This window comes from Cajanus cajan, chromosome 11 (genome assembly GCF_000230855.2).
Source record: "Cajanus cajan strain Asha chromosome 11, NIPB_CcT2T_4, whole genome shotgun sequence".
NCBI classification, from domain to species: Eukaryota; Viridiplantae; Streptophyta; class Magnoliopsida; order Fabales; family Fabaceae; genus Cajanus; species Cajanus cajan.
The window spans coordinates 10,511,730-10,524,261 of NC_138527.1; positions in this window are offsets into that span (position 1 = coordinate 10,511,730).

Consider the following 12,532-nt stretch of genomic DNA (forward strand, 5'->3'; position numbering starts at 1 on the left):
GCTGCGGAGGTCTGAAATGGAGAGGAGAGTAGGAGAGGTCTGGTCTGGAGTGAAAGTGCCCTAACACACAACACAAAACGTGCGTTTTGTGTAAGTGGAAAAAAAAACGGTGATCTCTTAATATTGAAAGTAGTCTCGCGAGTTTACACGAGTTTACCCGAGTTCACCGAGATTGCCCCGAGTTCACTAAAAAACGAGTTTACCTCCGAGTTGTACAGGTAAGCTCTTGTAAACTCGTAAACTCGTACGAGTTTACGAGTTATCACTAGAGATTGACAACCATGTGTATATCAGTCATAATTCGTAATATGCTATGTATGCTGTTCGTGACCTTACAAAATATTGGTACGTGGATTATACATAGTTGAGACGCTTTGGTATGCTATTTAAATTTATAGTAGATTATAACGCATAAATTAATATTAAATTTGATATAGATTCTAATATCGTTTTGACAGTTCCGTCTGGCATCTCTAAGTAACTTACATTTACTTAGATACTCTAATACTTTAACCAGTTGAAGAATTAGTTAGAGTTAATAGCTTCCTTTAGAGGCTACTCTTTCGGTTACAATAGTTTCCATTAGAAGCTACTTTCTCTTCGATATAAGTATGATGTAATATACAACATACAGGTTGAATAAGACAATTTTTTCAAGTCTGAAACTCTTCTCAAATATTTGTCTCTCAAAATTTAATATGGTATATGTAGAAAGCAATAGTGGAAACTTTCATATCTTATCCTTTGGTATAACAATGCTTATATTTAGAAATTATGTTATAGTGTATATGGAGGTTCAAGAAATTTGAAAATTTAAGAATTTGAATTACTTTAACGGTGTGTTTAGATGAAAAATTTTGAAAATTCAAGGAATTTGAAATTAATTTTTATCATTCTTTAAAAAAAAATTTGGATAGATGAATTTAAATTTTTAAAATTTTGAATTGTTAGTTTGGAAAACAAAATTTGATTTTTGTCAGGGGTGAAATTGATTTTGTACTCACACATATAACCATATGCAGGTCTCAATATACTCACTCGTTTTTGTCTCCGAGTTCATACCCTATACTTATCTTTATCTTCATAACCAATGAATATGAAATTTATGTCTCATTTTTGTCTTCATCGACTATCGAGTATACATGTATTTGCTCAGAAATTAACTAAATATTTATTTTGCAAAAAAATATAGAAAAAGCATATTTCTTTTTCATCTTCGTAGACTATCGAGTATACATGTACTCGCTCGGAAATTAATTAAATATTTATTTTGCAAAAAATATTAAAAAAACAAACATAATTCCAACATAGAGTAATAATTAAAAAATTACATTAAATAATTTTTATTTAACAAAATTTAAAATAGAGTAAGAATTACATAAATATCAAGTAATTCTAAAAAAATATATGTTACATTTCTTGAAATTTAAAGAGGGGTGGAGATAAGTTTCTAGAAATTTCTCATTAAAATCAAGGCGGATTTGAACAATATCTACATGTACATGTTTATTTTTCATCCCTACCATTTAACATTGAAGTTGTACTATAACAATAGGGTTGCATTCCACATAGTTCACAATCCCTTTTAGTGTGATAGGATGAAGCCTATTAAGAATCAATGAAGGAATAAAACTTCTCAATCAAGGAATAAAACTTTTTATTCCTTGAATGATTCTTAATATGCTTCATAGACTTATTCCTTGATTCAAGGAATAATAAAAGGAAACAAACAATAATGGAGATCTTATTTTTTATTGTAGGTGTGGAGATATTACTTTTATCTCTTTTCTTTCTCATATATCTCTTTTGTCTTTTATCTCTCTTTTATTTATTTTTTTTCTCTCCATGTATTTGCCCTTCTTTATTTTCAAATTTCCCTCCATTTTCTTTGGCTTCTACTTTCTTCTCATCTTTTTCAAAGTTTACATAAAAAAATATTAATAGATTTTTTAATTATTAAATATTTAAAATTATTTTTTAGTTGTTAAATATTATCTAACATTATTTTCTAAAAATTATTAAATATTTAAAATTTGATTAATATTTTTATAAAATTTCAATATATATATATATATATATATATATATATATTTAAAATCAATTTTATCCATAGTGAAAATCAAATCACAATATCTAAACTAAAAGTTTAAAATTTAAGAAATTTGAATTGATTTATCCAAACAAAAAATTTTAAAAATGTTTGAATTTCAAATTTTTTATGAATTTTCCATCTAAATAAAATATTTCACCTTCAAAGCATTTGTAATTCTTAAAAAAAAATTGAATTACTCCACTAAATTCCTCATCCAAACACACTTTTAAGGTTTATTCCTTGATTGAATCCCAATATGCTTCATCTTATCATGTTGAATGGGATTATGAATCATAAACTTTGCATTTTTTAAAATTAATTATTTAATGTTTTATTTTAAGATATTAATAGGCTAATTTTATGGAGTGCTTTAATTATAAAATAAAGTATTTTCGTAATTGTTTAATTAATATTATATGCAAGTATGATATGTTATAATGTTTTATTACTATGTCATTATTATTATTATTATTATTATTATTATTATTAAGATTATTTTGAGGGAAAGGAAAATATAACCTTAGTTAGAGGTATGTAATTGTTGGTAGGGTGAATGAGAGGCTGAGTCAGTTTTTAAATTAAAAGAAATGATATGTCAGTTTCTTCTTATGCTTCCATTTTTCTTTTTATGCTTTGAAGAATCCAAAGGAGATGAGACAGAAGGAAATCATCTCGAAGACCCACGTTTTTCGCTCTTTGCTGAAGGTAAGGAAAAAGTGAATAATTTCACTCTAGGGTGTGGGATAATTTATAAATAGTGGGGTTGGTCACCAACCTTTTCTTGTTGTGTGCATTGTATGAAGGGGAAACCCCAATTGCTTTCTGTTTTCGTTTGTTATTTTTCTCATGACTCTTCTACTCTTGAATTGTTATAAATTATGATTATTTATGAATAATTTCGTATACTGAGCCTTGTTGGTCTTAATTGAGTTGCCTATGAGAACCCGAAGAGTATGCGCTTGGGAATTGTGGTGTGAGTAAATAGTAGAAGTATGTAATTGTATGCATTCAATGTCTTATAGATGTTTGCTAAGATTATTTTGAAGTGTTTTACCGATTAAATAATAATTGTGACTTTTGGTATGAAAATGGCAAACTTTGCATTTCTGTAGGTTTGGTTTATTGATATGATGTCAAGTGCTAGTTGTGTCTCGTTGGGCACCGTTGTACTTGAGAGTAGAGTGTACTCTTTGTTTCGCTCACACTAGATGCGAGTCATGTATTGTTGGGTGTTATCAAGGTGAGCCTTTATGCCATTCACTTCGAGCACGAGTTGAGGCTCATTGGGCATGGTAGCTCTAGGGAACCCCATGTTGCAATTTTGTCAGGTGTAAACCATCCTAAGAGCTATGAGTTCTCTTTGGATGAGTGATGTCGGACATAAGTTGACTTTCATCGGGAGCCACCTCATGTATGAAACTATTCTTTTACTTGAATTAAAATGAATTGGTTGAGTATTTTAATGCTTGATGAGTGTGAAATAAACATGGATGTTATTAATGTACTGATTGAGGGTGATACTTGAATTATGCAGGGTAATCCTGTGTATGGTAAATCGTTGTGAATAACAATCGTAAGCATGGAAAATCATTGAGTATACATAGTGATTTATGATATGATAGAGAGTTTGTGTGACATGTATCATATGCATGTAAATCGATAAATCAACAAATTGTTACATATGCATTGTGCATATTTTGTGATTAGTACTACATGTGTGCAAATCGAGAGTCTAGTCTATTACATCTCATATTCGCATGTAGCTATATTTGTATCCTAAGATTAATGATTTAATATATTGTGAATGAGTTATTATTTTTTATAGTGTTAATTATAAGTTTAATACAATTGTGATGGACTCCTTCCACCAAGGGATGACCAAGACTGTTGGATCAAGCGCTTACCACTAGACCAAAAGCTATAACTAATAGTCAGGGCGCAACTCTTTCTACTTAAGAGCGTAGCAGCCCAAGCGCCATGATTCGACAGTGACTTGGCCCACCTAGCCTCCGCCACGGGACAATTGATGCAACCCGCAACAATCTCTCCCTCAGCAATTGCCCCGCTGGGTATCGAACTCATGACCTTGGCTCTGATACCAATTGTTGGATCGAGCGCTTACCACTAGGCCAAAAGCTATAGCTGATAGTCAGGGCGCAACTCTTTCTACTTAAGAGCGTAGTAGCCCAAGCGCCATGATTCGACAGTGACTTGGCCCACCTAGCCTCCGCCACGGGACAATTGATGCAACCCGCAACAAAGACGTTCAATGGTGAAGAGGAGCTCCTTGACAAGGCCAAGATGGTGACCTTAGAGGGTGGATTTTCCTTCAAGGGTGGAGGAACAAGAAAGGTGAGCGTGAGATTTTTATGGTGGGCGAATAGGAGAAATGGGTGGAGGTAGGTGTTTTGATGCCTCTAGGTTGGCTCTCTTCACCAAGTGGAGGTGAAGGCCACTCAAGGAACCCTAAACTCACTCAAGGGAGGAGATAGGACAGGTAGGTCGTGTAGACCAAGTGACTAAGGAAAGGATTTGAGGCAAAATGCTCTCTCAAATTCATATAATCCAAAGTATTTACAAGGTGTGGTGCCTAGGGTATTTATAGGAGTGTGAGACATCTAGGGTTGCATTTAGGGTTGCATGGCCGAAATTTGAAATGCCAAATGCACACCAAATGAAATCCAAATTAACTCTAGATGCAACTTGGTGGCTAAGGATGAAATCTTTGGGTTTGGTTAGGCTACATCTAGGTGCATGATAAGACCATGCAACCTAGTGCTCTCCACTTGGGCCTAAGCCTTTTCAAGTCCAAAAATAGGTCCAATAACCATCAAAAAATGCGTCTAGCCTTTATCCCACCCTAATCAAATACCTTAGCTAAAAAATAAAATCCTAAGATATAAAGCACCCCGTAATACAAGGCTAAAATGGGAAATAAAAAAAATAATTCCTATGACTAAAATACCCCAAAATACAAGGGTAAAATGGGAAATACAAATAAAATAAATCCTATGTCTAAGATACCCAAAATACAAGGGTAAAAATGGAAAAATAAAGACAAGGGCAAAATAGGCATAAAAGATAAATTTTATGCTAATAAGGTTTAGGAAAATGATTTATATACCTTAGCCAAGGGAAGCATGTCTCTAGGGGTGTTAGCTTCCCTATACTCTTCCCATCTCCTAGCCATGGACTTTATTGATGGATCCCACATGAAGCTCCAAGGATGGTCCTCCATCATCCCCTCCTTCTTGAAAAGGATTTGACCTCAAATCTTGAAGCTCTTCCATTCCATTGGTCCTTCAAAATATGTGAGACCACAATTAGGGAAGTAAACTTAGATATGCAATCCTTACGTACACAATTTGTTGAATGAAAGTGTTAGGGGTATTGAGGGAGCCAAAAAGACATCACCAACACAAGAAAATTTTGAAAAGTTGTTAACCCCATACAAATCATTCATCAAATCATCTAGCTTAGGGATTGGGTGCCTATATTTTATTCAATGATGACTTTTATAAAAGGAGCTCATCCTCCATCGCCATCTTTCTATGGCACCAAAAGAATGAGGATGACACAAGGGTTAAGGTTCTCTTGAACCTATCCTTTCTTTCTCTCCAAAGGGAGAATTCTTTTCTTTTTTTTTTTTTTTTTTTTTTTTTGCTTTCCTCCTCTTCATCTTTCTTGGCTTTCAATTTCAGTTGGTCCTCATTCACTTGGAAAGGTGATAGAAAACACCACACAAATTTCTTGCCCAAGTATTGAAAACTTATTTTATATGTGAGGCCATCGTGGATTATTTTATTGTCAAATTGCCATGACCTCCCAAGCAAGACATGACTAACCTCCAATGGCACTATGTCACACAAAATTTCTTCTTGGTATTTGCCAATGGAGATTGGTATGCTTGCTTGTTGGTCAACTACAATACCTCTTTCCTCATTGATCCATTGCATTTTATAAGGTTTAGGATGAGGTTTTGTAGATAAGGCTAGCTTATCAACCAATCTAATACTACAACAATTGGAAGTAGACCCACTATCTACAATGAGAGAACAAGTTTTTTCTAGAACCTTGCATTTCGTTCAAAATAAGTTCTTTCTTTAAGAATGGTCAATTTCACTAGATTGATTGTTAAGGAGCCTTCTAACCAATAATAAGTCTCCTTCACAAGGTAAGATTTCTTCCTCGGACTCTATGGCTTCTTCTTCACTACTAGAGGAAGATGAAGTAGCTTCATCAAGGCTACTATAGTGATCTTGGGCTTTTAAAACCATAGTCTTCTTTGTAGGTCATTGAGAAGCAATATGTCCTCTTCCAAGACACTTGAAGCACTTGATTTCACTTGACTTAGAGTCTTTGGAATGTGCTTTGAAAGATTATTTGTCTTTTTCTTTTTCTTTTTCTTTTTTTTTTCTTCTTTGGGATAAGGTTGGGAAAAGTGACCCTCCTTCTTAAAACTCTTGGGATAAGAGGGAGTGGAGTCTTTTTGAAAAGATTTTCTTTTTAGTTGATGCTCCACCCTTGAACAAAGTTGAACAAGTTCATTCAAATCTCTATAAGGCAAAAGTTCAAATTTGTCTCTTATCTCAAGATTAAGACCACTTTGAAATCTAGAGATTGTGGTCCTCTCTTCCTCCCTAATCCCAGCCCTTATCATTAGCAACTCCATAATTTGCCTATATTCTTCCACACTAGATGACCCTTGTTTTAACCTTTGTAGCTTATCCATAAGCTCTCGGTCATAGTATGGAGGAATATGCCTCCTTCTCAAGGCACTACGGAGCTCATTCCAATATTGAATTGGGGGCTCTTGATTTATTCTCCTTTCTTTTTCTAAGGAGGTCCACCAATACATGGCATTCCCTTGGAAGCTAAGGGTTGCCAAAGAAACCTTCCTTTCTTCACTCACTCCATGACAAGAGAAAAGTTGTTCAAGTTTCATTTCCCAATCTAAATAGGTTTCAACATTGTCTTTGCCATGGAATAGGGGAAGAGTGATGTTGGGTTCCCTATTGGAAGACTCCCTATGTCTTGGTTGACTTGGGGGTCTTTGATAGTAATCATCATTGTGATGAATACTATAGAAGATATCACTTGGAGGTTGGGTATGATGCCCTTCCTCCTCATGAACACTTGAGGGTATTCTAACCCCTTTGCCCTTTGAGGATTTAGGGTAAAAGACTTTTGGTCTTGATACACTAGCCTCTCCTCCCACAACTAATCTAGCAAGCAACCTATTTATTTCTTCATTGTTTTTCTCATTTTCTTTTTCTCTTCTTCTCTTTTTATATTTTCTTCCTCTTTTTTCTCAAGTATTCTTTTAATTGTCTAAGCTCATCCCTAACACTAAACCTAGTACTACAAGAATTATGACCATGTACACTAGAATGATCACTCATCTTTGATCAAAAAAAGATTTTCACAAATTAAGTTCAAAATATTGGCACAAAAAGGTTTTCACAAAGAGTGAGTGATAAAAAGGTTTTCACAAAAAGTTTTTAAAGGTTCAAGATTGGTATAAAAAGGCCTAAGTGTACAAATTGAACTATCAAAGGGAGGTGGACTACAAGGAATCACTTAAAAACCAAGCCTTTTCAAGTAGAAATCACTAAGCCCTTTTGACACTTTTCTTACAAAACAATTTTGCACAAGAATAAGGTGTGTGTGCATGGACCCTTAGTAGGCAAAAAGAGGCCTTCTAAACGAAAATGACAAGGTAAAATAAACCTAAACAATTATACTACTAAAGCAAGAAACATGCAAGGAAAGCAACTAAAACATGTGCTAGTCAGTTTCCCTAGGGTGAGAGCTTGAAGAAACCTTGGTGGTATTCAAGCCACTCCCACAAGTACTATTCAAATTACCCTAAGACTATGAGGTTTAAAGAGGCCAATTTACAACCCAAAATAAAAGAAAAAAGGCCCAAATACAAATGGACAAAAATTGACCAAGAAAGAAAACAAGTAAGAAAGCAAAATTTCAAGTCTTCAACTCCTCCAATTTGGCTCCCCTTCACAAGGAACAAACTTGGTTAGTCCTCTCCTTTGGTGTTTGCACTCTTTGAGATATGGTATCCTTCTCCACAGCACTTGGGACCCCACGGATTTAATCTCCTCTTAATCCCCCAAAGAAATTTTGCTAAGGGTTTCTTGGAGGTAGTACTTCACGTACACCCAAAGATAACACACCAACCAAGAACAAGAAGGAGGCCAAAGGAATAAAAATTGAAAATGCTCAATTAAAAAGCTAAACTCAAAGAGAGATTAATGAGACAAACATAAGAGTTCCAAAGAAGACAAGCAAAAATTAAGACACATTAAAAGGCTAGCACACAAAGGAAAAGTCCTAGAATGGCACTAGAATGTAGTTAAAACTTAAATGGTTTGCACTTGTGAAATTTTAAGTCCTTTTTGGTAAAGGTTCAGCCACGGTTTTGTGTCTCAAAAGGGTCCAATAAGGTCCAAAAATTCAGTCCAAGTCCCAATGTGCAAGGGTAATTAGATCAATGTCCACAAGTCTAGCAACAAGTCCTTTTTGTTTTTCTTTCTTTTCTTTAAGTCTTTTTGGTCACGGTTTTTTTTTCACTTTTCTGTCCAGATTTTGTTTTCTTTTTTTTCTTAAAATTGTTGCTTGGTTTTTACACTTGTGGGTGATTAAAAATGCAGCACATATAAGGAGTCAAAAATAGAGAGACAAGTGGCAACACATGAGTGGGTATAGAAGCATTTTGTGAGTGGAGTGTGTCTTGTACTATTTTATTTTTGGTGCAGATTTTTTTCAAAGATTCCAGCACTCACACACAAAATTTATCACTCACACATGTGCACAAAAGGACAAAGGGATAATCATGTAATGATGTGCATGGAAAGGTGGCCAATCATGTATGTGTAGGAAGCAAATAACACATAGATTTCAACACAAATTTGGAGCATGCCAAGGACTAATCAACATGTATGAATGACCTCTAAATGGTGCAGTAAAATTTCGGCCACCTCATGGAAAAACACATACATCACAAATTTTCATTTTCTTATACATCAAATGGGTGCATCATACATCAAGATATTTGTCTTTTTGAGATGGGTGAGAGAAACACAACTTTTGACAAAAATTGAAAGGTAAAAAGATCAAAAAGAGATGTAATACATGTTCTTCATGTTCTTGAAATATTTTTCCAGCAACAAGAGTAAAAACAAAAATGGCACACAAGAACCTAAAACTCAAGAAAAACCCTGAAACACAAAAGGAGACTCATGAACAAGTAATGAACCATGGAGCAACATAAGAAAACATTTTTAATAAGGTTTTCATGGATGACAAAGAGACTCAAGAAGACGCAAATGATGACTCAAAAAAAAGATAAAGACTCAAAGAAGTGAAGAAAAATTTAGTTACCCTTGAAGACAACCAAAGCTCATGATACCAAATGATGACTCCTTCCACGAAGGGATGATCAAGACGTTCAATGGTGAAGAGGAGCTCCTTGACAAGGCCAAGATGGTGACCTTAGAGGGTGGATTTTCCTTCAAGGGTGGAGGAACATGAGATGTTTATGGTGGGCGAATAGGAGAAATGGGTGGAGGTAGGTGTTTTGATGGCTCTAGGTTGGCTCTCTTCACCAAGTGGAGGTGAAGGCCACTCAAGGAACCCTAAACTCACTCAAGGGAGGAGATAGGAGAGGTAGGTCGTGTAGACCAAGTGACTAAGGAAAGGATTTAAGGCAAAATGCTCTCTCTAATTCATATAATCCAAAGTATTTACAAGGTGAGGTGCCTAGGGTATTTATAGTAGTGGGAGGCATCTAGGGTTGCATGGCTGAAATTTGCAATGCCAAATGCACACCAAATGAAATCCAAATTAACCCTAGATGCAACTTGGTGGCCAATGATGAAATCTTTGGGTTTGGTTAGGCTACATCTAGGTGCATGATAAGACCATGCAACCTAGTGCTCTCCACTTGGGCCTAAGCCTTTCCAAGTCCAAAAATAGGTCCAATAACCACCAAAAAATGTGTCTAGCCTTTATCCCACCCTAATCAAATACCTTAGCTCAAAAATAAAATCCTAAGATCTAAAGCACCCCATAATACAAGGGTAAAATGAGAAATACAAAAAAATAAATCCTATGACTAAAATACCCCAAAATACAAGGGTAAAATGGAAAATACAAATAAAATAAATCCTGTGTCTAAGATACCCAAAATACAAGGGTAAAAACGGAAAAATAAAGACAAGGGAAAAATAGGCATAAAAGATAAATTCTATGCTAATAAGGTTTAGGAGAAAGATTGATATTCCTTAGCCAAGGGAAGCATGTCTCTAGGGGTGTTAGCTTCCCTATACTCTTCCCATCTCCTAGCCATGGACTTTATTGATGGATCCCACATGAAGCTCCAAGGATGGTCCTCCATCAAATTGATAATGCTATAAAAATCTATTAAGTGTGTTTGATTATTTATCTCTTACTTCATGCCATGAGTTAGAGTGAGATGTTTCTCACTCCCCTAGTTCTTATGTTATTGTTGTTGAGAATGTTGATACAGGTGAGAGTCATCTAGATATCAATGATGCTAGTAATGAGACTTAGTCCTTACCTTGGAGTACTCTGATAAGACGTGTGACATTAGGACTTTGACTAAGAATGTTCTTTATTAATTCTTGTGATAGGAATAATGTTTAGTTATATATTTCTGCTTTAGAATGGGGTTTTGTTTGAGAGTTTGTTATGTGAGACTCTTTACCTCATGTTAGGGATTTTCACTTTGATTATTTATGCAACGATTTTGGAGATTTTTATACCCTTTATTATGAATTTTAAATTTTATATATATGTGGGGTAAAGGGTGTTACATGAACTATGTGCATTATAACCTTATTGTCACAGTACAACTTCAATTGGAGTTTAATTGTCATCTTTAGTTCCTCTAGGAATATAAATCCATAGTCCCCCACAAATTCTTTAGGTATATTTCCCCAACTTTTGCATTGCTTCCAACAACAACTACTATTTATTACTTCTCCAAGTTATTAGATTTCCCCCATATATTGGAGCAATAATTTGGGGTAAATTTTCTAAAAGTTACAAAACCTGTTCAATTCATATTAGTGAACACAACAACATTACTTTCATTTTTTCTATAAAATAGAATTTTACCTGAGTTGCTCTTTAAGTACCTTAAAATTTGGTAGACTACCTCAAGGTGTTCTTCATGAGGAGAATGCATAAACTAACTTACAACATTCACTGAAAATTAACGCTTGGTCAGGTATAATATAAGTAAATTAGCCTTCCAACTAACCTTTGGTCTCTTCCAATGTTCATTGTAACAATTCCTTCTTCCCAAAGTTTCACATTAGAATTCATAGGTGTATATGTTGGTAAGCAACCACTCATTTTAGTTTCCTCCAAAAGGTTCAAAATGTACTTTCATTGGGAAATAGTAATCTCCATTTTTTTGAATGAGCAACCCAATGCCAAAAAATATCCTAGAGATCCCAAGTCCTTGATCTTGAATTCGACTACCAAGCTCTTTTTCAACTTTTAGATTCTACTTCATCATTTTAGTGAGAATGGTGGCATCAACATAGACTATTAGTACAACAACTTTCCTTTTAAAGGAATATTTTCTAAATAAGGTATGATTTTCCTGGCCTTGGGAGTACCCTCACCTTTTTTACTATTTTAGTGAATGTTATAAACCTTTCTCTTAGAGAATATTTAAGTTCATAGAGAGACTTTTTAAGTTTACATACCTTTAACCCAAATTTGTCTTCAAAGTCAAGAGGATAATGGAGAAAAGATAAACACTAAAAGGGGGTTGACTAAACTCGCACGTTTTTCGTAGTGAAGTAGTAATGCTAGTTAGATGAAGTGAAAAAAGCAATCAAAAGAAACACTGAGTATTTTTATGTTGGTTCATCTCTACCATTGGGACTATGTACAGTTCTCAATCCAACCAGATTAAGTTCAACTATCTTTAAACAAAGATACAAATATTATTTCAACGAGTCACTTCTGGCTCAACCCTATGTATTCTTTGACTTGTCTATTCAAGCAACTACTCAAGTATTCTTTTAACAATAAGTCTCTCAAAGCTTAACAATCAAGTATTCTTTTACAGTCAAGCCCTTCCAGACTCAACCTTATAACAATGGTTATGAAGGTTACACAAATGTTGTGTTTGTCTCACTTAGACGTTATACAACCAATATAAAGCAGTAAGTTTTTTTACAAGAAATAGTAAATTTATAGTGTTTTTTTATATAAGTATTTCTTGTATACTACGTGTCTCTTGTATATGTCTATATTTCTATCTTTGGTCCTCTATATATTTTTCTATATGTGTGTATTCTTTCTTGAGCTTTGGATCTTCTAATATAGTAGCTTGAAAAAGATGACTATTGCAACACTTCGAGTCTAGTTCATAAGTTTTCTTTG